Source organism: Muntiacus reevesi, chromosome 20, assembly GCF_963930625.1.
Source record: "Muntiacus reevesi chromosome 20, mMunRee1.1, whole genome shotgun sequence".
Classification (NCBI taxonomy): domain Eukaryota; kingdom Metazoa; phylum Chordata; class Mammalia; order Artiodactyla; family Cervidae; genus Muntiacus; species Muntiacus reevesi.
Genome location: NC_089268.1, coordinates 21,854,514 through 21,881,960, shown reverse-complemented (window position 1 = coordinate 21,881,960; position 27,447 = coordinate 21,854,514). Strand labels below are relative to the sequence as shown.

General features: G+C 40.5%; 1 protein-coding gene across 5 annotated transcripts in view; it reads left to right on the top strand.

Moving 5' to 3' along the window:
• The first annotated feature begins 15,991 nt into the window (after positions 1-15,991).
• Positions 15,992-27,447, top strand: part of ADGRF1 (adhesion G protein-coupled receptor F1) — a 44,928-nt gene continuing 33,472 nt past the window's right edge. For 3 of the 5 annotated variants that reach the window (XM_065912118.1, XM_065912119.1, XM_065912116.1), the window contains exon 1: positions 15,996-16,141. The gene's annotated coding sequence lies outside the window, so the exon portion shown is untranslated. Of the gene's footprint in view, positions 16,142-23,801; positions 23,937-27,447 lie in introns of all 5 variants that reach the window. The other 2 variants (XM_065912117.1, XM_065912120.1) reach the window with 2 other exon arrangements.

Sequence of the window (27,447 nt, the reverse complement as noted above, 5' to 3'; positions counted from 1 at the left end):
AGGCACGCACATAGGTTTTTTAAGGGAAGTCATTCCCATAAGAGCTGGAGCAGTCAGGGAGTAGAAAACTTGTTTCAGGATTTAAAGTCGTCATCTGAAAAAAAAAAAAAAGTTCACAACCTAAAAGTTGAGAACTATGTTTCATTCACATACTTGTACTTGCTGAGGACTTAAGCCCTAGAAGCAACTCCTTAGATAGCTCCGAGGGACTGCTCAAAAGAGGTATGGGAAAAGCCAGGATACACAGGAGTTTTTTGCAGCAAAAACCAGATAGATGGAACATCAAAAATTATTGTTAATGAGAGAAAACCAAACATCTCAAGTTAGTGAATTTAGCACTTTTCTGTCTTCAGGAAAGATATGAGTCTGGGCTTGTTGAGATCATTCCTTTAATATTCACCTTAATTATCTAAGGTTGGTATCCTTTTTTTCTCCCTCCTGAATCCCCTTAGAGTACACAGTCCAGGGTGGCTGCAATGGCTGATGGCTTGATGGCTGCAACATCCTTTGTTTACTGGCAGGCAATATTCATTTAGAAAAGTCTCCATAGGATTTGATGAGACAGAAAAGAGGGAAATGGGCATTTCAGGAAGCCACTTTTTAAAGCATTTTATTAAATGCTTATTATTGTTGTTCTTTAGTCCCTCAGTTGTGCCCAACTCTTTATGACCCCATAGACTGTAGTCTACCAGGCCCCTCTGTCCGTGGGATTTCCCAGGCAAGAATATTGGAGTGGGTTGCCATTTCCTTCTCCAGGGGATCTTCCGGACCAAAGGACCTCATCTCCAGCACTGCGGGTGGTCTCCTGCATTGCAGAGGTAAAACGCTAGTCATTAACAAAGCTCTACCCACATTATCTCATTCAGTCTTCACAACTGCCCTACAAGGAGGCATGAAATGCTCTAGGTTTATGGATGAGGCTGAGGGAAGGGGCGGTGAAATACTTCATTCAGTATCATCAGATGGTTAACCCAACAGTTGTCTCCCTGAGCCCTTATTCTTAACCCCTGCGCTATACTGCTTCTTATGGTGGAGCAGGAGAGACAAGTGTTATCCTGAAAAGAAATGGAGAGTGGAGATTGATTGGCAGAGTGGCTGCAACTGACATACGTTTTCTGTGGTCAGGCATGGGTTAGGTGTTCAGTACTGTCTTGAACATCTGCTGATCTAATATTGAGCCATTATATTAATGCTGTAGAAAATCCTGCCATCACAATGTAAATGGCAATCACCAAATTCGGGTTCCTATAATGTAGGATCAATTCATCGGGAGGCTAATGAAATGATCTGGATGAATCTGTTCATCATCATTTCTACTAGACCAAAATTCCTATTATTATAGGTGACATGGTTTCACTCCTACTATTTGTCCATTCCTTTATTAATTTGTATGTTCTCTAAGGATGGGGATTGTTAGTGTTTCACTCAATAATCGCAGGAACTCTCTCCAATTCCCTTGGTCTTCTCTGTTGGCTTTCTAGTTGAATTAATGAAATTAGATTATTTAGTGACAATCATTTCACAATATATACATATTGTACACCCTCAACTCACACAATTACATCTCAATAAAGTTGCAAAAAAGAAAACTTTTATCTTCAGCCATATGATTCTGAGTAGGGTTACAAAGAAATCAGATTCAAAGCCTCCATTGCCTTGTTCTCAAATGGTTGAACCCTTTTAAGAATCTAAAACAGCAATTTAAATTTATATTCTGGGGCCCAAATAAAACCTCTGAAATGACATTTCTTTTAACCAATAGGTCCAGAAACTGTTATTCATTGGTCATATTGGAGGGGAACTTCATCCATTGAAATGACTCAAGACTTCTTGTAAAGTTTGCTTTTAACCATGTACTTAAGGTCTTGTGATTTCTAAATTTGCACAGAGAGGCACTAAGGCATGATTTCAAGATCAATGATGAAAAACTTAGTAACCTAAGATAGACAAACCTGACTCCCAGAGTCAGCTTTTCCACTGATTGTGTGACCTTGGGTGAACTGGCTAGACTTTCAAAGCCTGAGTTTCATCATTGTACAGGAGAAGAAAAAATAGAACCCATCATAGATAATTGTTGTGAAATTTAATTGTAAATATATCCAAAGGATTCCCTGGCACTAGGCAGTGTTCCATAAATGTGAAATTAGAAGGTGAAGTAAATTAGTGGTACTGCCTCAGCTATTTTTGTTCAGAGGTTATTTTTGTCTCCTAGGAAGGAGCAGGTGGTAAAGAGGCTGGGTGGGTGGAGGAAGTGTTGTGGCGTGTTTGTTGTGGGACAACAGCATGGAAAACCACTTGAGCAGGTTTCATGAGTCAGTGTGGGAAATGCACAGGTGTTGTTATGCCTAAAGAAATTCACTGCTTGCCTCCAACCCCACACCCACTCTTGGAGAAAGGGAGAGGCCTCACATTTTTTCTGAAAGGCAGTTCTCCTTGGTTCTTAATATAGAAACCTGTTCTATGAGTCATTACACATCTTTCCCAAAGACCACCCAAGGTGGCCCACCCTCAGCCAAAAGCTTCTCTTCTTTTCCTTGGATGTTGTTTCTTATGTCTTGCATGCAAGTCAACACCTGAAAGTGTTCTAATGATTAGAAGAATTGATATGAGTACCTCTCAGTATATTCTGCATGCCTAAGAGGTCACCCTGAAAAGATATTGCCCTTGAAGACCCCTTGGGATCTTGGGTCACAGTGAACAATACAATAATGATGCTTGTTGCGTGTAAATGAAGGGTCCAGAGTTTAACTAGTCAGTGTTGTTGGGAGTAGTTGGACTTAGTATTGGACTCTTCATGGGCTGTGTCCTGGCATCTACTGAGGTTGTAGGAGTCATCTGTGGGATCAGGGTCGCTAAGGTGACCCAAGTGAAGTGCCTGAAACTCTCTCTACCATCAACAAAGGAAAGCAGAGTCTTGATATATTGATGGCTTCTGTGCAATGCCTGTAACTCAGTGATCTGATCAATTTCTGATGGGTTAAATAGAAGAGTCTCAATAGAAAAGTATACTTTCTTGATTTTTAAAGAATGCAGTAGAAATCAGGTAAGCCTTAGACAGCAGCATGAAAAACCTAGAATCGCAGACTCTAGGCTGGACAGTTCATTTTATGTGTCAAGTCAAAAGAGCCCCCAGATATTTGGTCAAGCATTATCCTGGGTGTGTTGGTGAAAGTGTTTTTGGGATAGGATTAACTTTTGAATTGGTAGACTAGACAAGGCAGATTGCCCTCCCTAATATGATATGTGGCTCTTATCAGTTGATCAGTCAACTGAAGATCTAAATAGAATAAAAGTCTGACCCTCCTGTGAACAGAGGGAATCAATCCTGCCTGACTGAGATGGGACATTGGTCTTTTCCAGCCTTCAGACTTGGACTGAAACATCTGCTCTTCTGGGATCCTGAGCCTGCTGGCTTTCAGATCTTTCAGATGGGGGCTTGCTTATACCATTGGTTCTTCTGATTCTTTGATCTTTGGATTCAGTCTGGAGCTACATGTTGGATCTCTTGGGTTTCTGGCATTCCAAAAGTCTGTCATGGACTTCTCAGCCTCCATAATTACATGAGGTGAGCTAGATCCTTATAATACATTTCTTTCTACCTATATAGATGTATTGTTGTCATTCAGTCACTAAGTCATGTCCAACTCTCTGCAACCTCATGGTTTATAGACTGCCAGGATACTCTGTTTCCATGGGGTTTTTCCAGACAAGAATACTGGAGTGGATTGTCATGTCCTTCTCCAGGGGATCTTCCTGGACCTGAGTCTCCTGCCTGGCAGGTAGACTCTTTACCACTCAGTCACCAGGAAAGTCCCATATTGATATGTATATATAACCTATTGGTCCTATTTCTATGGGGAACTCTATTACACTTGGTAAATTAACCACGTTTTTGTTTGGCTGTTTTAGTATGTTCGGGCATTCAATGGGCCACTTAAATTTCCCACATTTAAGTATCTGCACTCCAAGCCCTGGCCTGCTGCCTAACAGTGAGCTGCTTTAGAAAGATCAATTTAGATCTCCTCCTAAAAGCTTCTAAATTTATGTGGATTTTTTTGGCTGCCCTGGGTCTTCCTTGCTGTGTGTGGGCTTTCTCTTGTTACCATGAGTAGGGCCTATTGTTTAGTTGAGGTGCAAGAGCTTCTCTCTGCGGTGGCTGCCCTTGATGCTGAGCATGGGCTCTAGGCGTCTGGGCTCAGTAGTTGTGGTACCCTGGGCTTAGTTGCCCCCAGGCATGTGGGATCTTCCCACACTAGGGATCGAATCCGTGTCCCCTGCATTGGCCGGTGGATTCTCAAACCACTAGACCACCAGGGAAGTCCTCAAGTGGATTTTCTTTGAAGTTTTTGTTACAAAGTTTTACACGTGACAAATTACAAATTAGGTCCCCAACTTGCAATGTGTAACCTTGAGAATATGTACTTGAGAATATGTCCGATCGAATATATGAATAAATATATAGAAATCATGAAAGAAGCACTAAGTTTGAGATTACTCTGGGTAAGAATGTGCTCTGAGGTCTAAAAATTAAAGTTAAGACAAATTAAAGAGACTCTTTTAAGAGGGATTAGAATAACTTCCATGAGATAACTTCAACTACATGCCAAAGACAAAATAAGTTCAGCAAAGGGTGAACAATTTAATGTATGATAACACCATGATGGTTTATTGAAAAGCCAGAAACAGGAAAGCCAAAAGTTAGAGCCCCAGTCCATGGAAAATGGTGTCATAAGACAAATTGGCTGTCCCACCAGGTGGAAGTGAGAGAGGATCTGCGAGTGTGGCATCGCTTAAGGTGTTGATTAAGTTCCTATGATACTAAGGTTATTCGTCTGCTTGTTGCTTTCATTGAACATAAGCAGGTAAGAGGCATTGGAAATGTTCATTGTGATGCCTAATATTGTTCTCAATTTTTTTTTTTAATGAATTATTGCTACTTCCCATTCAAAGCTGTCAGCTCCTATCTTACATCCTGGGACCCAGTTTACTTCTAATTGTGTCTCTGACAGTATTTAAGTATTAGTACTTAATGATGGGCTCTGTGCATAGAGTCTTGGTATATACTTTTTGAATAGAATGAAAGTTATCATCCACTCGAACAGTCATGGAAACACTATAATCCAAAGTAGGCAAAGAGCGGTGAAGCTCATCAGGATGCGTACAGATTAAAACCAAGGAAGGCAACACCTTGTATTTGCCTTTTTTTTTTTTTTTTTTTTTTTAAGGCATTTTTTTTGTGGCCTCATTGCACAGCTTGCAGGATCTTAGTTTCCCAACCAGGGATCAAACCTGTGCCCTCTGTGGTAGAAGCACAGAGTTCTAACTACTAGACAACTAGGGAATTCCCAATATCTTATACCTTATACCTTGTACAGCATTGTTCTTGCAGAGAACACAACTTCCTTATTATAGCTTACACACCCAGATATCATGCTAAGAACATTGCACATCTTCTGAGTAGTATTCCATTGTGTGGCTATATCTGAATTTGTTTGTCCTTTTGCCTGTTGATGGAAATTTGGATTATTGCCAGATTTGGGCTATTATAAATAAAGCTGCTATGAACATTGCATAGAGCTCTTTGTGTGGATAGATTATTTTCATTTCCCTTGAGTAAGTATCTAGAAGTGTATTATGAAGCTATAGCAAATAATGCCAAGCTGGTTTTTGAGTAGATAGTGATGAATGCAGAGAATGTGAAGTCCATTAAAGGGCACAAAGAAATGAGGGAATTCCATGTTTAATACAGGTGGTATGTCAAATCAATGAGGAAAAGTGGATTATTCAATCAACAGTGTTGGAACAAATGAGTAAGATAACTGGGAAAAAACCCAAACATGCATTGTAAGAAAAAGATGGCTGTTCTCAAGGAGGAATGAAAAGAAGAAAAGTCCTCAAACTCCAGGATCTGGTCAGACAGAAGCTGTAACTAATTCCCATTTCTAACTAGAAAAAATTAAACCTGGTATGGCCTTTGAGTGATTAAGGCCAATTACAACTAAGCCTCATGACAAGGAGCAAGTCAAGAGTATGATGATCAAATCTTGTGCTTAAACATCTGGAATAATTAAAGTGGGTCTAGGTAAATCCTTGCGGTGGACAAAATTGCTCCAGGATTATAGAGTAAAGGCACAGTTCTCCCATCAAAGCCTGATACACTCAAGGTAGTTGCTGGGAAAAGAAATGGGGCATAGTGACTGGCACATTGAGCTAATTGGAATAAAACAGATTAAAAGCCAATTATGTTTTTGAGTTACACTGTCTAGAGAGCCAATAGCTGTGTTAAAAGGGATTCTAACTTCTTAACCTAAGACCATGAGCTTATTCAGCATGTTATTATTCACCAGACAAGTTCTCACAACTGTTTCATGGCATTACATGGATTGCCTTTCTTTTTTTTTTTTCATGGATTGCTTTTAGTTCAGTCTCCTGCAACAGTTTCTTTGCTGCACATTAGCCAGACCAGAAGTAAATACCATTAATTTTTCAGATTTCTCTTATGGATAGCTTTTGTTCCACTCTTGAACTGATTTCTTTACTAGCCAGCGGAGTCACATGGTGGTAACAATTTCAAAATTTCAGTTGCTTAAAACAAAAGAGGTTTATATTGTGCAGACGTTTTAAATAAAAACAATCCCCACACCTACTGGTGGACTTTTATATTGCTTCCAATTGTCACATGTCACAAATAATTCTGCACCAGACATATTTATATAGATATCATTTTGCACGTGAGTGAGTATATCTGTAGCTTTTTATATCTAGAAAATTGAATTGCTAGGTTAAAGAATATGTGCATTTTAAAATTTGGCAGAGACTTACTGATTTATACTCCCACTAGCTAGATATGAGACTGCTTATTTCCTCCTACTGGCAATAGTATTATCAACTCTTTTGATCTTTACCCCACCAGAGAAGGGAAACATAATATTTCGTTAATGTTTTGCTTTTCATTTTTCTTGTTATATTAGACTTTTCCTTGCTTTTCATATATTTATGTGAAAAAATAAAATAATAAAATAATTTTAATTTTTGTTTTGTTTTTTTCACATCAGTCTGTCCATTTCTCTCTCTGGTTGTGGTAAAAATGGTTAAAGAAGACAATTCAGTTGATACAAACAAGCTTTATTTAACACTTCATGAAGCAGAAAGTCTCCATTCAAAGAAGTGCAAAAGGGAAGCTTTACAGGGTAAAGAACAAGGAATAAGGAAGAGCAAAGAGAAAATATCTGATTGACCCAGGCTACAGAGTCTGCTTGCTTGGGCTGAGAAAGAACAAGGAAATGAGTATAGAGCCCAGAGTTGGCTTGATATTTGGCTGACTGGATAAACGGCATTTCAGGTCAAGTGGAGCGTTTACAAGGACACAAAAGTTACCCAGGTTGGAGTTTGCTAATCAGCGACATCCCAGGTAAACAGTGGGCCATCTTGGGCCTAGAAATTAATTCAATATATATCATATATTGAATTATATATAAATTTATATTACATATAAAGTTATATCAATAGATATAACTTTTTCTTACAGGTTTATGAGAACTATTTACACATACAAGAGAAGAGTCACTTAAGATATACATTGAAAGTATTTTCCCAAATATATTTATTTATTTATTTATTTCACTTCTTAAGACTCAGTTTTATTTATTTATTTTTATTTTTGGCTGCCCTGGGTCTTTGCTGTTGGGTGCAGGCTTTCTCTAGTTGTGGTGGGCAGGCTTCTTATTGTGGTGCTTCTCTTGCTGCGGGGCACAAGGGCTAGGGTGTACAGGCTTCAGCAGTTGTGACCCACTGGCTTAGTTGCTCCTCAGCATGTGGGGTCTTCCCAGACCAGGGATTGAACCGTTGACCCTCTGCATTTCAAGGTAGATTCTTAACCTCTAGACCACCAGGGAAGTCCAATTATTTATATTTAGATGCTATTTTTTTTGTATTTTTTTTTTTTACTGTGAAGCATCCTCCCCTGCCCCCCATCTTTTTTATATAGTTGAATACCAATTGTTCCTTTGGGTCATGTCTGGGTTAGGGTTTTAATTTGGAAAGATTTTGTCATTAAATCAACAAATTAAGGGATACAAGAGCAACAACTCCCATTTTTCTTCTAGTATCTTTATAGTTTCATATTTTGTTTTGACATTTAACCCAGATGAAATGGATTCCGGTTTAAGTTGTAAGGGAGGGATACATATTTATATACTAACTGGTGAGAGTGTGTGCTTTTGTAGATGACAATCTGTGGGCTGTGAAACACAAGTTTTAGGAGACTAATTTTCCAACAAATATATTTTTCTAAGTTTGAGTTTTTTACCCTGTTCATTTGAAACCTACCAAAAATTCACTGAAACAGTACATTCTCAGCGGTGATGAAAAAAAGCTACAAGAATATGGGCAGCCTGTACTCAGCTCCAACTAAATGTCACCAAGGCAGGAATAGGGAAACAGTATTGTCAGACATGCCCATTTCAAAAAATGCCCAAATTAAAAAATCTGAATTTGCATGTGAAATCCCCTTATGTTTAAATGTTAGCAACTAAATAGATAGTTTTAAAAACAGTGCCTGAGCCAAGTGAAACACATCTGTGAGCCAGATGGGGCCCTGAGGGTGCCAGTCTGAGACCTGTGGTTTAGACTTGCTTTCCCCTAATCCTCAAAGATGCAAGGGCCTCTCCCAGGGGCTGCCGTAGTGTGGGTAGCCCTTATCACAATGGATTTTAATTGATGGTTGGTGGCCTAGTTTTTCCATTAGGTTCAAGCCTTTCTATTAAGTGATAAAGTTATAAATAGAAGTATTCTCAGATTTTGAGGCCCCCAGAACCTAGCACAGCATCTTTCACCTAGTAGACATTTAGTATGAAAGTTAGCTGAATTTTAAGTAGATGAATGAGTGAACTCTACTGCGAGTAGACAAAATAGCTCAGATTCTTGGAGATTAGACCACACCCTTTCCTCCCCTCACCTCTCAGGAGGTCCCCTGGGCACTCATGGCAAGCTGAGCAGTTGTACCCGATTTTGTTAGCAGGAGGCTTCTTGCACATTGTGAATCTTGGCCGCTAGATGTCTCCCTATGCTTAAAGGACATTCTGAAGCCTTGGGGTCAACGTATGTGGTCAGTAGCTCTGTTGTGTCTGACTCTTTGCGACCCCATGGACTGTAGCCCGCCAGGCACCTCTGTCATGGAATTTCCCAAGCAAGAATACTCCAGTAGGTTTCCATCGCCATATAGGGGACCTTCCTGATCCAGGGATTGAACCTGTGTCTCCTGCTTCATAGGCAGGTGGATTCTTTACCACTGAGCCTCCTGGGAAAGCCTGGAGTCAACCTGTGGTTTGGTAAAAAGAAGCGATTCTTAAGTAAAAAAGAATGCCTTAATCTCAGGTCACAGCTTCAACAGATATTTATTCTCTTAAGGAAGCCTAAGACAGCCACAACGTCAAAGAAAAAGTGCCCAGGGACAGAATCAGATTTATTTTGTTCTGGGAAAACTTTTCATCCTCAAAATGCACCTTTAGTGGCAATGAAATGACAGTCTGTTGGATTTTTAGCCTCTAATCTAACAGATTAACAACTATTCTCCATCTCTGTGGTGTTACTTTACTCTGCTGCTTCAGCGGGTGGAGAAATACATCTTACAGTTAAGTGTTTGGACTCTAGAACCTGTGTAGTAAAAGCAGAATTCAACGTGGAAAATGTGTTAGGGCTTCCCAGGTGGAGCTAATGGTAAAGAACCCGCCTGCCAGTGCAGGAGACGTAAGAGATGGGGTTGATCCCTGGGTCAGGAAGATCGCCTGGAGGAGGACATGGCAGCCCACACCAGTATCCTTGCCCGGAGAACCCCATGGAGGAACGAGCCTGGTGGCTACTGACCAGCGGGTCACAGAGTTGGAGACGACTGAAGTGACTTAGCATACACGCTTGTATTAGTAGGAATTCTTCACTGAGCCTTCCAGGTGCTCGTGTGAATTGCTGAGCATCACACGTACACAAAGATACGTTCTGGTGCCTGTGGTTGTGTCTTTCATGTGCCTCATGAGGGTCTACGGGGTCCACTAGGGTGGGAGTCCTTTTTTATTTTATTTTATTGTTCTTTCTGCTGGCTGCACAGCTTGCGGAGTCTTAGTTCCCTGACTAGAGGTCAAACCCGGGCCCTGGAAGTGAAAGTTCCAAGTCCTAACCACTGGCCTCTCAGGGATTTTTTTTTTTTTTTTTTTTGGTGCTGCATAATTCTCACTTTAAAGACAGGCAAAGTAGGGGGTAAAAGCTCATGGACTACTTTTATAGTCCATGGCTCTCTCTTCTCTGTTATCTCTGACATTCAAACATAGTACATTCTGAACTGATTAAGGGCAGTGGTTAGAGGATTGCCTGACTGTTGAATTTACCCAGGGCCTTGAATTTAATGACTCTTGAAGTCACTTGAATAAAATGAAACTGTGGATTCTGTGGGGTCTTGGTGGCTCTCCAACCGATTATGGAAAGTTCAGATGCTAAGAATGCTGTGTCTCTTTAGTACCTGAGACAACCTTGCCTTTACCTTTCCTTTGATTCTTCTGCAAGTGTTGGGCACTTCTCTATGTATTTCTCATATGTCTTTAAGAAGCAATAAAGGTTCAGAAAATAGACTCTGAATTCTGATTGTGTTTCTCTCGTAGCCCATCATTTCCTTAAGTGCTCTGTGCCTCTGTTTCCTCATCTGTAAAATGGGGATGTTAGTGGTTACTGCCTCACAGAGTGCTGAGGATATACAAACACATGGAAATGACTCAGAACAGTCCTTGGAACATGATTCAGTCAGTCAGTTCACTCGCTCAGTCGTGTCCAACTCTGTGACCCCATGAATCGCAGCACACCAGGCCTCCCTGTCTGTCACCAACTCCTGGAGTTTACTCAAACTTATGTCCATCGAGTCGGTGATGCCATCCAGCCATCTCATCATCTGTCGTCCTCTTCTCCTCCTGCCGCCAATCCCTCCCAGCATCAGGTCTTTTCCAACGAGTCAACTCTTTGTATGAAGTGGCCAAAGTATTGGAGTTTCAGCTTCAGCATCAGTCCTTCCAATGAACACCCAGGACTGATCTCCTTTAGGATGGGCTGGTTGGATCTCCTGGCAGTCCAAGTGACTCTCAAGAGTCTTCTCCAACACCACAGTTCTAAAGCATCAATTTTCCGGCGCTCAGCTTTCTTCACAGTCCAACTCTCACATCCATACATGACTACTGGAAAAACCATAGCCTTGAGAGTAATTTGCAAGTCTTTGCATGACTATAGGAACTTCTCTCAATCATGTAAGAGACAAGTGTAACAATCAAAAACCTGGAAGTTGACCTAGACAGCAGAGGAGAGAATGAGATGAACTGTCAAGTGTTGAGAATCAGCTGTTTTTACTGAGCACTAAACATGTTAGTTTTGCAAACTCTCTCCTTGTTTACTTCAATGTCTTTAAAAAAAAAAAAAAAACTATTTATTTCTTTGGCTGTGTCCAGTCTTAGTTGCAGCACATGGGATCTTCATTGAGTCACTGAAGATGTTTCCATACAGTGTTCAGGCTCTTTAGATGTGGCATGGGAGCTCAGTAGATGTGACTCACAGGCTTAGTTGCTTCAAGGCAAGTGGGATCTTCCCAACCAGGGAATGAACCCTGGTCCCTTGCACTGCAAGGCAGATTCTTAACTACTGGACCACCAGGCAAGTCCAAATGTCCTTTATATTAATGCTTAGTAGCAATAGTATTATTTTGCAATAACACCATCCCCCACAACAGTTTCTCATAAGTCACATTGACCAAGTTTTGCCCTCAGACAGTCTAATAAGTCCCCACCTGCCTCTCTTTAAGTCCTAGTTCTGAGTGGTAAGAGACTACATCCATTTTGATTGTTTTGCCATATTTGTAAGAATTACCACATTACTCACTGTAATTTGCATTTTATAATCAACTCTTCCCTTCTTTACCTCTCCTTTCAGGTTTTTTTTTTTTTTTTTTTTTTTTTTGTATAATTATACCTGAATCTTTTAAAAATTGCATTTATCCCTTTCACAATTATGGAATAAAGCCACCGGAAACAGTTCAGGTCCTCTCCCCCGCTTGAATCACCATATCATTTAAGGTAGCCATTTGTGTTTGCTGCTCCTGGATCAGAGCTTCTCAGAAACCAAGCTCAAAGGATATCCAACACATCAGATGGATGGACACTCCTTGGCATGGGTTCATGTCCTTTGTAGGTCCACCTGCCGATTCAATTAAGATACTGTCTCAGACTCACAACTGTCTCTCCAGAAAGGTTTGTTGAGGTCAGAAGAATTAGATAACTAGTTCTGATAACACAATTCTGTTTGCTATTTCCTTTCTCCCAGACCTCAGGTTTATTGCTGTTTATTCCTGTGACTGCTCTTTTGCTGGAAATGAAGCCATCAGACTGTTCAGGAAACCAACACAAATAGTTAGAGTTAGAGTTAGAAGGTCTGATGCTCTTCCTTCTTGCTCTTCTTCAGCATTCACAGGACGCTGGAGCCAGCCTCGCCAAGGAAGCTCTGTGGTCAAGACCACCAGAGGAAAAAAAGTGCAGAGTTGACCAGATGGACCAAAGTGCATTTGTTTAGCTGCCTCTGTACTGTCAAGTGAACAACCTTGTTTCTGCTTCATAGGTCAGTGTGTGAGATTTGGGGGCAGAAGGAGCGGTCACACCAGAGCATCAGTATTTCCATGACTCTGCCTTTGCAGAAGGTGCTCTTCTTACGTTTATAACAAAGACATGTCATACATGTCACCCCAAGGCTCACACTATGCTTCTTCCATTTTCTTTTTGTTCTCTGCCATGACAGAGGCACCCCATCCCCTAACCAGGAAATAATGAAATATTCAGCATTGTGTGTGTTAACAAATTATTAGGAGGAAGCTACAAGGGGTGATTAAATGGTTTGGGGTTGAGTCATTGTAGTTAGAAGCACACCCTCTTTGTGACATGCCTGAGCACTCGGTTGCTCAGTCACATCTGACTCTTTGTGACCCCATGGACTGTATGTAGCCCACCAGACTCCTCTGTTCATGGGATTTTCCAGGCAAGAATACTGGAGTGGGTTGCCCTTTCATCCTCCAGAGGATCCTCCTGACCCAGGGATCAAACTCAAACCTTCTGGAGCTCCTGCATTGGTCTTTGTGGCACAACCTAAATATTGGGCCTACTATGATCATCTTCTATCAACTATAGAATTAGCTATTAAACACATTCATTTATTTGGATTCAGAGTTTCACCAGAATCAATGTACTCATGAAACCACTGATATTTACTGGATGCTTAATTTTCTTGTAACAATAAGCCCCCTATATATTGAAGCTTCAACTTGCAGATTTTCAAAGATGCATTGAAATGTAGGTTCCATCATCATCAGGTGTGAGTGAAATTGCAGTTTGCCCTCTGTTCCCTATTGCCACAATCCCTCAGCTCTACCATCTCCCACCTCGTCTTCCTCCTCCAGGCAGTAATTCTTCTTGCCTGTTCGCTTGATGCCAGCCCCTGTATGCCAGCTGTTGCACGGTACTACTGTATTTTCCAAGATACAATACTGTAAGACTAAAAAGGTTTTCTTAATTTTTTTGTTTGTTGTTTTTGCATTCTTTGTGTGAAAAGTATTATAAACCTATTACAGCACAGTACTGTATAATCAGCTGTGTTAGTTGGGGACCTAGGCTAACTTTGTTGAACTTGCAAATGCACGCTTGGTACGGAACTCATTCGTATGTAGGAGACTTACTGTATCTGCTAAATGAAAGCATTTCTTTGGTCTAAGAAACAGTAAGGGTCACTTTGGTTGTAAGGGTTATGCACCAGTGCCTAGGAAGTTGCGGGGCTTCATGGCACAAAGAGCTGGAGGTGAATAAAGCTGTCAACAGAGCTGCCAGCCCTCACCACTCCTAGTTCTATGCTGATTGATCGGTTTTTATCTGTTCACTCTTCCACTGTTTCTTTGCCTCTCCCCCTCACCCTCCACCCAATTCTATTGCTACTTTCTCCCTAAGTAATTAGTAAATATTAGCCTCATTTTACAAACACTGAGATGTCAGTGACATAAGTGCTCCTACAAGCTCTTGCATTTTATTTATTATTTTTAAATTTTATTTATTTATTTATTTTTTTAAAGCAAGAAACTATTTCTGGTTTTTTTTTATTTTTATTTTTTTTATTAGTTGGAGGCTAATTACTTCACAACATTTCAGTGGGTTTTGTCATACATTGACATGAATCAACCTTAGAGTTACACGTATTCCCCATCCCGATCCCCCCTCCCACCTCCCTCTCCACCCGACTCCTCTGGGTCCTCCCAGTGCACCAGGCCCGAAACGATAACCCTATATGCAAAAAAGAAAAAGAGACACAGAAGTACAGAACAGTCTTTTGAACTCTGTGGGAGAAGGTGAGGGTGGGATGTTTTGAAAGCTCTTGCATTTTAATACAGACAAAAGGAAAAGGGAGCACTGAACTGAAAAGATGGCATCTGATCCTAGAACGTTAGGCATTGGATCAACCAAAGGAGTGCACACAGGTCTAGAAGACCTTGACTCTTCGTATTCAATGAATATTTGGTACCACCATTGGTGGATCTCCAAAACAGGCAAAATCCTACTGAAAAGGCACATGAAGAGAAGGGAATTAACTTGGCTGAATTATGACATCAGCTCTATTCCCTCCAGGCTAGTGGGTGACACAAGAGGGATGGCTGATGCCCTTGAAAAACTGGAGGTTGTCAGAGTGGCTTCGTTCTTTTGTCCACTCTTCCACTGGACCAGATCCAGGCCCGGTCATGAAGAGTGAAGATGTGGACCAGTGGCCAAGCTGGGGTTGGAAACAGGAAGATCACATTGAGGTTAGGCCTGCTTGGCACTAAAAGTCAGTCTTCAACTCAAAATTATGGACCTTGATAGTTTGGGGAATATTGTTCTCTCTAAAAAAAGAGATTTCTATTAGATTTTAGTGCTCCAAAGACCTTTCTGTTCTTCCTGAGAAAGTGTATATTTCCTCTTTCTTCTGATAATAAGAGCAGTCTACCAGACTAGCTTCCTCTTTTCCTTGCTAGGAAGCTCTGTTCATAGAGTTAAGCTTTCAATTTACAAAACATGACAACTACCTAATAGGTTTTTATTTACATTCTTTCTCTTCGTTGATGTTCTACTTTTATAGTTTCTGTTTTTAATATTCCATATACATATATAGTTTGTGTATAGAACTATTACAGTTTAAATTTCTTTATGTCTATTCTAATGTGATTTTAAGTGTTAGTATTGTAAGCTGCCTCAAATCATTTGTAAGTTACAGAGTGACTTAGAGTCAGCTACCTCACATTATTGGTGATTGTGGAGTGTTAGTTTTCAACCTGGATGGGAGAAAGAAGAAAGAAACTTATGCAAGAAGTGAACAAGTTTTAGCATGAATTTTCTAAGGACAAACAACATATTAAAAGCATTTTCCCTGTGTGTACATGCCAAGGCCCTCCTCTGCCCACCTTCATTCGTAGTATTCCAAACAGAAGTCTGAGGGGGCTTCATCTGGGAAAGTTGCAGGCCAATTATTCAGTGTTGCACAAGAAAATCAGAAAAGGAGAAATAATATCTGTCTCTCTCCATACCCCACTGGTATGACCCACCTCTCCCCACCTGAAATTTACACACGAAGGGCTGCATTCCTTCCGCTTTATGAGGTATGACCCTGGGTGTCCAGAGGCTGGTTGTGGAAGCTGGGCAGAGTGACACTGAAACACACACACCAAGGACAGAAGTGTCCTGCATTCCCCTAGAGCATTTTCCTCCCATTTCCCCTCCATGATTTCTGTCTGCTGGGAGAACTGTTAGGTCATGGGCTCTGAGCTCCTTCCTCTTACCAGGCCTGATAGGGACGCTAAGTGGGAGGGAGAGTCAACAGAAAGGCATTTTTCTCTTCCTTCTTGAAGGGGGTGTGTTCTGGGCTTGTCCGCCTACAGGGTAGCAATGTGCTACAGGAGTTACTGGGAAATCAGTGGCCTGTACACCTTCCAGCGAGCTGCTGTGGCTCAGATATTACGATTGCCTTTCCAAACAGAGCAAGAAGTGATTGAGCCGCGATTACCCCGGAAGAAGGGCTCCCAGGGGCTGTGATGTGAAGAGTGGAATCACAGGTAAGCCCTAACGCTGTGATTTGATTCCTTAGAACGTGTCTTAGCATCATCCTTACCACCTGTTAATCTGAGATTAGTTTTCGATAATTGAAACTCATATTTCAATATCCCATTTCCTGAAGAAGGGTAACTAAAGGAATGAAGAGTGGAGAAAACAATGAACAGATACAATCGAGTTCAGTTTCTTGGTAACTATATAAATTGAGATGTTATGTGAGTCTCAGGCTCAAGGTTGTTGATTTAAAGCATAACCTTCTCTCTATCGATTTCAATACAGTATCCCTTCTTCTTGGAGAGGGGGTGTCTGGGAGGTGGATTGACTGAAATAAAGAAGGTTCCATCCACCAAGGATAATTGTACAAACTTCAATCTCATGGCTTCCACAAATTAGCAATATATTAGTATTGTTGTTGTTTAGTTACTAAGTCGTGTCTGAATCTTTGCCACCCCGTGGACTATAGCCAGCCAGTCTCCTCTGTCCATGGGATTTCCCAGGCAAGAATACTGGAGCAGGTTGCCATTTCCTTCTCCCTAGGACCCTCCTGACCCAGGAACTGAACCTGCATTTCCTGCATTGGCAGTGGATTCTTTACCACTGGGCCATCTAAGAAGATCAAGTTTATTTTCACTTTAGGATGAATTAATTTAAGATTTGACCTAATTGGTGTATTTCCAGGAAGTATTTCCAATTTAACTTCTTCTCTGGGCTCTGAAAAATTCACAAACTGATGTTTTTAATCACTTCCTTGTCTCTCTCCCCTAAATAAGTACAAAGTGACACGTTATATTTTCTGACAGGCCTTGAAATGTAGTCATTTTTCTTTTTCATGAAGAATCCATGTATGAAAGCCTGATATTCAATGTAATTCAGCCATGCCAGAGATTAAATCATGGGAAGTTACCAAAGGAGGTATGGAAGGAAGGTCAGAGGTGGGGGGAAATGATGACTTTGGCATTTCCATGGACAAATCCATTAAATCAAACCTGGTAATAACACACAGTTGACTGGAGATTACAGAGTCAAGGGAAGTAACAAAATCAGATTAAAATATACTTTGTAATTTATCAGAGTATTAACACAAACCTTTTGTTATGTTTTTAATAAAACAACTACTAATTATTCAACCATAACCCAAATTTAAAAGGAACGTACTTTATACAACCACGCAGAGTACTTTATTCAGCCATCAGTATTTTAATCACTAAGTTGTGTCTGACTCTTGCGACCCCATGGACTGTAGCCTACCAGGCTCTTTGCTCTATGGGATCCTCCAGGCAATAAAACTGGAGTGGGTTGCCGTTACCAAGTGGCATAATCTTGAGCAAATTACTCAGCTGTTCTTGTTCTAGTTATTTAATGTGCAAAATAGTAGCCATGAGCATAAAGTGTTAAACTGGAGCATGAACATGTTGAGTCTAAGAGGCTTGACTTGCACGCACTCCTATTTAATGCATGACCACAAGTTGATGTAAATTGTTGCTGACATGCCTCATAGGTACATATATCTTGCTTCTCTAAAAAGACAGTGTATTCCTTTACTCTTCTTAAAAAACAGGGACAGGATTCTCAAGAAGAGTTTATGTCTTCTTGTGCTGAAGGCAAAGGGGCTCGATACTTTGGTATCCATGTACCCTCTGATGTCATTCGTTCTGCAATTAAAGAGACAGAAATATACTCTTAGGAAAAGTAAATGAACACATTCATTCAAATTAGGGTGTCAGTGACATTTTTGAGCACTTTCAGTTCAGTCACTCAGTTGTGTCCTACTCTTTGCGACCCCATGGACTGCAGCACGCCAGGCCTCCCTGTCCAACACCAAATCCCGGAGTTTATGCAAACTCATGTCCATCGAGTCGGTGATGCCATCCAACCATCTCATCCTCTGTCATCCCCTTCTCCCCCCATCTTCAATCTTTCCCAGCATCAGGGTCTTTTCCAATGAATCAGCTCTTTGCATCAGGTGGCCAGAGTATTAGAGTTTCAGCTTCAGCATCAGTCCTTCCAATGTATATTTAGGGCTGATATCCTTTAGGATGGACTGGTTGCATCTCCTTGCAGTCCAAGGGACTCTCAAGAGTCTTCTCCAACACCACATTTCAAAAGCACCAATTCTTTGGTGCTCAGCTTTCTTTATAGTCCAACTCTCACATCCATACATGACCACTGGAAAAAACCATAGCCTTGGCTAGACAGACCTTCATTGGCAAAATAATGTCTCTGTTTTTTAATATGCTGTCTAGGTTGGTCATAACTTTTCTTCCAAGGAGTAAGTGTCTTTTAATTTCATGGCTGTAGTCACCATCTGCAGTGATTTTGGAGCACCCTCTGCTCCCAAATAAAGTCTGTCACTATTTCTACTGTTTCCCCATCTATTTGCCATGAAATGATGGGACCAGATGCCATGACCTTAGTTTTCTGAATGTTGAGCTGTAAGCCAACGTTTTTGCTCTCTTCTTTCACTTTCATCAAGAGGCTCTTCAGTTCTTCTTTGCTTTCTGCCGTAAGTTTGGCATCATCTGCATATCTGAGGTTATTGATATTTCTCACGGCAATCTTGTTTCCGGCTTTTCCTTCATCCAATCTAGCGTTTCTCTGATGTACTCTGCATACAAGTTAAATAAGCAGGGTGACAATATACAGCCTTGATGTACTCCTTTCCCTATTTGGAACCAGTCTGTTATTCCATGTCCGGTTCTAACTGTTGCTTCCTGACTTGCATACAGATTTCTCAAAAGGCAGGTCAGGTGGTCTGGTATTCCCATCTCTTTAAGAATTTTCCACAGTTTGTGGTGATCCACACAGTCAAAGGCTTTGGCATAGTCGATAAAGCAGAAATAGATGTTTTTTTTTTCTGGAACTCTCTTGCTTTTTCGATAATCCAGCAGATGTTGGCAATTTGATCTTTGGTTCCTCTGCCTTTTCTAAAACCAGCTTGAACATCTGGAAGTGCACAGTTCACTTATTGCTGAAGCCTGGCTTGGAGAATTTTGAGCATTACTTTACTAGCATGTGAGATGAGTGTAATTGTGTGGTAGTTTGAGCATTCTTTGGCATTGCCTTTCTTTGGGATTGGAATGAAAACTGACCTTTTCCAGTCCTGTGGCCACTGCTGAGTTTTCCAAATTTGCTGGCATATTGAGTATAGCACTTTCACAGCATCATCCTTTAGGATTTGAAATAGCTCAACTGGAATTCCATCACCTCCACTAGCTTTGTTTGTAGTGATGCTTCCTAAGGCCCACTTAACTTTGCATCCAGGATGTCTGGCTCTAGGTGAGTGATCATACCATCGTGATTATCTGGGCCATGAAGATCTTTTTTGTATAGTTCTTCTGTGTATTCTTGCCACCTCTTCTTAATATCTTCTGCTTCTGTTAGTCCACACCATTTCTGTTCTTCATTGAGCCCATATTTGCATGAAAATTTCCTTGGTATCTCTAATTTTCTTGAAGAGATCTCAAGTATTTCCCATTCTATTGTTTTCCTCTATTTCTTTGCCATGATCACTGAGGACGGCTTTCTGAGCACTTTGGTTTGGTACAAGCATGAACTGGAAGAAGCAATAGGGTACTGGGTATGGAAGGATGTGAGCAGTGGCTGGGGTGTGTCCCCATGGTGAACAACTCACAAAGCAGACGAATGACTTCCCCCAACAATGTCACTGAATTCACAGTTTTGCTTAAGGCTATTCATGTGCACGCCCCTGGTGACTCAGAGGTAAAGAATCCACCTGCCAATGCAGGAGATGCAAGTTTGATCCGTGAGTCGGGAAGATCCCCTGGAGAAGAAAATGACAACCCATTCCATTATTTTTGCCTGGCATATCCCATGGACAAAGGAACCTATAGGCCATGGAGTCACAGGAGTCCATGGGATCACAAAAGAATCGAATATGACTTAGTGACTAAACAAACAGAAATGTCTTAGGAAACCACATTCTACCTGATCTAAACATACATCTTTGCAATTTTCAAAATATTCTGCCTTGTTCTCTTTCCAAAGATTTTTGTCAGGGGATACCCATAGTTACATAGATTGTGTCTGAGCAGAGGTGTGCTCACAAGATGTCAAGGCCTTCACAGTTCTGGACTGGATACATGGTCTTAATAGCTGTGAAAATAATCTAGGAATCTAGAAGGATGGTGCAAAAGATGTGAGCATTACCCTCTCTCCCATGCCCAGGTGGTTCTAGTCTTGCTGAATTCCACCACTATAGTACACAAAACCAGAGGAAATGCAGGGAGGGGTGTTTCTTAGAGCACCCCACTCCCCAGCGAGCCACAGAGAATCTCATAGAAGCTCCAGTTCAATGGCACATGAAAACCTGGGCTCTGGCATATGGAGGACAAATATCCATAAGAATTAATAAGTGTGAAAGTGCCCTAGCATTTTCTAGAGTTATTGTAAATCTCCTGTGCACGGTCAGTTAAATGAATATAATCCAAAAAGGTGAACAGACATGAAAAAAGTGCAAAATACAGTTGAATTTTGTTAATGAGGATGATCTGGTCATCATAGTCTCTGGGTTCTCTGTGTAAATGTCAGTCTTTAATCTTCAGAGGCCCACAGACAGTGGAAACTGTTGTTTTGCTTTAAAGAAGGTCTTTTGAAATACAGACTTTAAATAAAGTCTTGAAGATAATTTATCATTTGCCTCTTTCAAATAAGATAAAATTTTTAAAAAATCTGGTCATAAGGTTTCCTCTATTATTTAGGGATAAGCAGACTTTTACTATAAAAGTGTGGTGTTAGGACTGGTTCACACCTGCAATGTTTTGGGTAAAGAGACTTTGGATTAAGTAGATTATATTTTCCAGGAAAACCTTTTGGACTTTTTGTTTGTACTTCAGCCCAGTTTTGCTTGATGACATTCCTGTGCTTAATTGCTTAAGAGTATCAGGCTAATCATTTCTAATAAGAAACTTAACAATATAATTCTTAGGCTTATAACATAACACTCTTCTATGTTGTTGACCAAGATGCCAATTAAGCAAGTAACTAGCAAAAGAAAAGACAAAGACAGCATAGAATTTTAAAAATATTCAGGTTAGAATTTTATGATGACAGTATGCACCTTTAAAATTGTTAAAGATTTTCCCAGGTGGTCTTGAAAAAGAATGGTTCAGTTAAGAAATGTAGCTGGGATAGCTAATTATTCATTTGGAGGAGAATAAAAGTAAAGCCCTTGTTGTTGTTTGGTCGCTAAGTCATGTCCGACTCTTTTGTGACCCCATGGATTATAGCGCACCAGGCTCCTCTGTCCATGGGATGTCCCAGGCAAGAATCCTAGAGTGGGTCCCATTTCCTCCTCCAGGGGATCCTCCTGACTCAGGAAATGTACTCTTGTCTTCCACTTAGCAGGCGGATTGTTTACCACTGAGCCCCCTGGGAAGCCCTAAAGCCCTATTTTATACCCAAACCTAAAATAACTTCAGGAAGATTGAAGATTTAAATGTTTATAACAAACAAACAAACTTGCCTAAAGAAGTGTGAGAAGTAAATATAAGAGGATTTATTTTTACCATATTTGCATAGAAAAAATTTTTTAGCATGACCCCAGATTTAAAATCCATAATGGAAGAGATTGACAGATGTGATTCCATGAACATTTTAAACTTTTGTGCTAAATAGGACAACATAAAAAGTTAAGAGACCACAAACAAATGACGGGCAAATATTTATAACATGAGTGACAAGGAGCTGATATCCATGCTATGATGAGCTCCTAAAAGCAGCTCTTAAGATAAAGGTGAACATAATAGAAACACTTGATATAAAGACTTAAATACTCAAATCAGAAAAATACATATTCAGTTCAGTTCAGTCGCTTAGTCGTTTCCGACTCTTTGCGACCCCATGAATCACAGCACACCAGGACTCCCTGTCCATCACCAACTCCCGGAGTTTACTCGAACTCATGTCCATCAAGTCAGTGATGCCATCCAGCCATCTCATTCTCTGTTGTCCCCTTCTCCTCCTGCCCCCAATCCCTCCCAGCATCAGGGTCTTTTCCAAGGGGTCAACTCTTCGCATGAGGTGGCCAAAGTACTGGAGTTTCAGTTTCAGCATCAGTCCTTCCAATGAACACCCAGGACTGATCTCCTTTAGAATGGACTGGTTGGATCTCCTTGCAGTCCAAGGGACTGGCAAGAGTTTTCTCCAACACCACAGTTCAAAAGCATCAATTCTTCGGTGCTCAGCTTTCTTCACAGTCCAACTCTCACATCCATACATGATCACTGGAAAAACCATAGCCTTGAAAAGACGGACCTTTGCTGGCAAAATAATGTCTCTGCTTTTTGACATGCTATCTAGGTTGGTCATAACTTTCCTTCCAAGGAGTAAGCATCTTTTAATTTCATGGATGCAATCACCATCTGCAGTGATTTTGGAGCCCCAAAAAATAAAGTCAGCCACTGTTTCCACTGTTTCCCCATCTATTTTCCGTGAAGTGATGGGACCAGATGCCATGATCTTAGTTTTACATATAAATGGCCAAAAAACATCTGAAAAAATGTTCTATTTTATTAATAATCAAAAGCCTAGAAATTAAAACAATTAGATTAAAATTTGCCAATTAGTTTGGCAAGCATTATAACCATGTTGGGACCAGTGTGATGAAACAGGCATTTCTACACCTTACCAGGGACTTTAAATGGATACAAATTAGAAGGCTCACTTGGCCATGTCTATCAAAACTCAAAATAATCTGGAATGAAGGATGAACAAGGAAAAGCTTAATAGAAGGGACATTTAAGACAGATTACAGGAGTCTAAATAGCAAATTTACCATGATAATGTGTTTGCTTTTCATCTGTACATAATATGAAGGTGTTTTAGTTTTGAATTAGCATGGTATTTGCAGGATAGGAGGAATGTCAGGTAACTGATTTTATTTCTAGAAAATTCATTTGGGGAGTATGATTGTAAAATAGGCTTTTACTTACTAGGAAATTATGATGAAAATACTGTTAATACAAGGGTAGGGAAACGTATAGAATGAGTGGTTTTTTGGTAGATTTGAAACAAGGTTTATCAATGTGAGCCCTGAATGAGAAGTCAGATATTGTTTTACTCATTTAAGAACAGATCACATAAGAACAGTTTGTAAGATCTATAATTTGACCTTTAACCCTTGAAGACCCCACAAAGTCTGTTCTGTAGGTTCTTCCCAGTAGGCCTGATGAATTATGTTTTCACTCTTGAAGAGTTAGGTTTCCTTAGATACAAAATGACATTCACATTTGTTAGGAAGATAGCTTTGAAACATACATTCTTCTTTTTCTTGCACATAGAGAGCTTAACTAGCTCCATGTGGAAACAGCACAGTCATCTCTGAGAGCCATCTTCAAATTGGTCATCAGTGGTCTGACCAACATCATCTCAGTTGTTTGGGATACGGTTAATCTTTAGTTCCAGGTCCATTTGTTCCCATTTCTTTGCAGCCAGTTCTTGAAACTGTGGCAGCTCATGTCCTGGGTAGAGTGGTCATCTTGTCGTTAACTTCTCCCACCCAGTGGTTTAATATCTGTGAGACAGCTCACAGGATATGGCTCTGAATATTATCTATAACTCTTGAGAAAGAACCAAAGGTTCTTGACTATGCTTAATGACTGTATTATTATTGTTTAGTCCTTTGACACTTTTTCTTTGTTTCAGCATTTCTCACTTTTATGATTAAACGTATTCTTGGCCTAAAGTTTTCCGCAGACAAAAGAGGACATGCTGGGCAAGGACCATAGGGTCCTGCTCCGTTTCACAGCGAGCTCCTCTCGGTGTTCTGCTTTGACCTAGGTGAGTGGGATGGGGGAGGAGTGGGAGGGGGTTTCAAGAGGAAGGGGATATATGTGTACATGTGGCTGAGTCACTTCATTGTACAGCAGAAACTAACACAACTTTATAAAGCAATTATACTCAAATTTTAGAAAGACCTTGGCCCAAGCAATAAAATGAACTGGGCCCAGTCTAAGAGAAATATGAAGTTCTTTAGGGAGAGAAATTTAAGGAAATAATCAATACAGTTTTTTAATTTAGAATTTAGGTTTACTCTTCTCAATTTATACAAGCGTGAAGCCAAAATAATTCGCACTTAACTGCCAAAATAATCAAAGCAATACATATGAAAGCATTTTGTAAATTAGAAAGAATTATCCTTACTTCTTCTTATGTAACTATCCCCTCCCTGGAGTGCTATTCAGGTACTTTTTTTTCAAGTAAACAGTCCAAGAGGAAACTCAAGTTCTCTGGGCTTTACTGATTGTCAGTAGGCAAAACCAAGCGGGGAAGATGACAAATAGTGACCGGGGGATTCCAGAAAGACTGGGTCCCCATTGCGAAGCTGAAGTCTTGGCTGCAAGAAAGAGCTTGGCGCACCTCCTCTGGAGTGCCATTAATCATGTTTTAAGGGCTTGGTGGTACACACTCTACTGAACTGTGAGTGACAGGAGAAAATCTTCAGTTACAGGGGGTTGGAACAGACCCAACCCTTGAGGCTGGCAGTCAGGCTTTTTACAGCAGAATGGAGCTAGACTTATATGTGAGGGATAAAGTAGAACACCCGGAGAAGTATTGGGCAATGAGTTAAGAACGACAAGTCATTCTGTACCTCTTTGCCAATGCAGGTGATGTAGGAGACTCGGGTTCAGTCCCAGAGTTTGGAACATGCCCTGGAGGAGGAAATGGCAACCCACTGCAGTAGTCTTGCCTGGAAAATTCCATGGACAGAGGAGCCTGGTGGGCTGCAGTCCATAGGGTCCCAAAGAGTCTGACAAAACTGAGCATGCTTGCAACTCTTTTAAGATGTAAAGTGGAGATAAATGAACTAAAAAAACAAAACAAAACAAAACCACCAGAATCCATGTGAGGAGGGAGCAGACAGCTGAGCTATGCTGACAGCTCCAGCAACAGGAGAAATGCTCTCTAGCTGAAGTTCCAATTCATGGCAAAGGACACAGGGACTTGTGAAAAAAAAAATGTATCTTAATTTTTGAAGGAAAAAGGATCAGGGAAGAAATAGGGTCTTAAGCCAGACTCTGAAAGGAGATCCATTCAGTGAACCATCGGAAATTTAAATAGGGACTTTGGAGGAGAGAAATTCAAGCAGTACAGCAGCTGTTTTCAAAAGTAGGTCTGATCACGGTTCTTGGAGCTTCCCCAAAGGGGTGGAGCTACAATGAGCAAACACCCTGCCTAGGAAATTGGAGAGAGTGATCGGACAAATTAAAGCTTTGCAGATTGGTGAAATGTCCCAAGGGAAAGGCCAGCTTAGCTAAGTAGTCTCTTTTATCTCTTCCAATCTTGGGAGTTCTTAAAACACCCCACTGCCATTCTCATCCTAAGGACTTAATTCTAAGTAGATTCTCAGCTCACCTTAAAAGGTGTTCAGGTATGATAATAACTAGAGAAAATAGGAATAGAGTCCAGTAAAAAAAATTTAATCTCTCCAAGCTCAGATTCAGTAACTGATCGACACTAATGTAAAGAACAATTACATAAATGATATATAAATAGAAGCTGCCAAATGAGCATATAATAATGGAATCTGAATGAGAACAGATCTGAGTGCATCTTATTTTCCTGCTTACTTTAGGGAAGAGGAAGTTGAGTCCAGCAAGAGTTCTTTTTAGCTTGTACATTTTTTAGCAGATAAAGGACAAAGTTGAGGTTAGGGTCTAATTCATCTAGGTCTTTTCCCAGCAAGTTTATTAAATATTAACATACTGAAAACATGTTAATATATAAAATATGTATCTAAATTGTACTGGGGACACAACACAGGCAGACACTGAAATTTTAAATATAGTCCTTCCAGAAGAAGTCAGTCTAGCTCAAAAAAATGACCAAACCACCAAATATTTTTCCAAGTGTGACACTGGTTATCTTTTTTGTTTCCCATCTATATTTCCACCCGTCTTCTCTACTGTATCTGCCTATTGAAAATCACAAAGAAATTCTCAAAGGCAAATGGCTCAGGGATTCCTATACAAAGGCAGATCCCAATGAAAACATGACCAAAAACTCATAAAAAAAGGAATAAAATAAAACCAAGGTTTGGCAGGCTCTCATCTGCTAACCAGTTCTATTTGAATCATAAAGTCTTTCATATCCCAGTTGGAGATCTGCTCTTCCCGTATGTGTGTGTGTGTGCACGTGTGCATATGCGTGCATGCACGTGAGTCCAAGACAGAGAGGAGGGTGGCGATTCTACTGGGAATTCTTTTATTTATAGAGGAAGAAACATAATCCCATAAATACTGATGCCAGAAAGCCATCTGAGTTCAACTCTGCCTAAGAATAGATTGTTGCTAAAAATTCTGGAAACTGTAGGTGAGAGCAGTCCCAGTTCAGAATCACTGGTGATAAGGAGATAGCTGTTGACATAAATAAATGATATTTGATCCATAAATACATAACTGGAAGACTGGAAGACAATGGGCAGCTGTCTCCAGAAGCATAATAGCAAATGCTAATGATTGTTCTCCAAAAACTGAAGGACAAGGATTATCAGGAATGAATTCAGTTGAATGAATTCAAGGAAGTGAAGGGGGTCCCACTATGGCCAAACCTTCCCAAGGATGCCAGGGCCGACACAGCTGCAGGTCAGGTATCACTGACCCCCAGCGAGGTGTCATGTAAACAAACACACACACTGATGACAACAACAGCTCCTCACCTATGGCAAGGACACATGGATTCTGAGAAATTTTCTTTTTTTAAAAATAATCAAGACACTTCCAGCTGAGAAGGGAAGTGCTGAAAATACCATGGGGCTTGCCTCTAGTGAAGGCAAATTTAAGTAGGACTTAAGATTACACCTCCTTAACACATGCAGAAGGAAATGGCAACCCACTCCAGTATTCTTGCCTGGGAAAATCCCACGGACAGAGGAGCTTGGTGGGCTGCAGTCCATGGAGTTGCAAAAGAGTCGCACACGATTTAGCGACTAAACAACAACTCCTCAACACACACACACAATTAACCGTCTTTAGAATCTGTTAACTCAGTTATTGTAAACATGTATTCTTACTTCCTTGAAGCTTGGATCCCTCCATTGATACCGTGCTGGGCATCAACCCTGGAGTACCTTTTATTTGATTAGTTAATTTGACTCAGATTAAAGTCAAATTCTGGAACAATCCAACAGTTACTATGGAAACTGGTGGTGAGATTGAAATACTAGTTATGCTAATATTAGCAGCTATCAATCATTGAGGCTCACCATCTGCTGGGCATTGCTCTAGGTTCTCTATATGCAATTACTCATTCAATTCTCTAAAGAATCTCTGAATTTGATAAACTTTCCCCA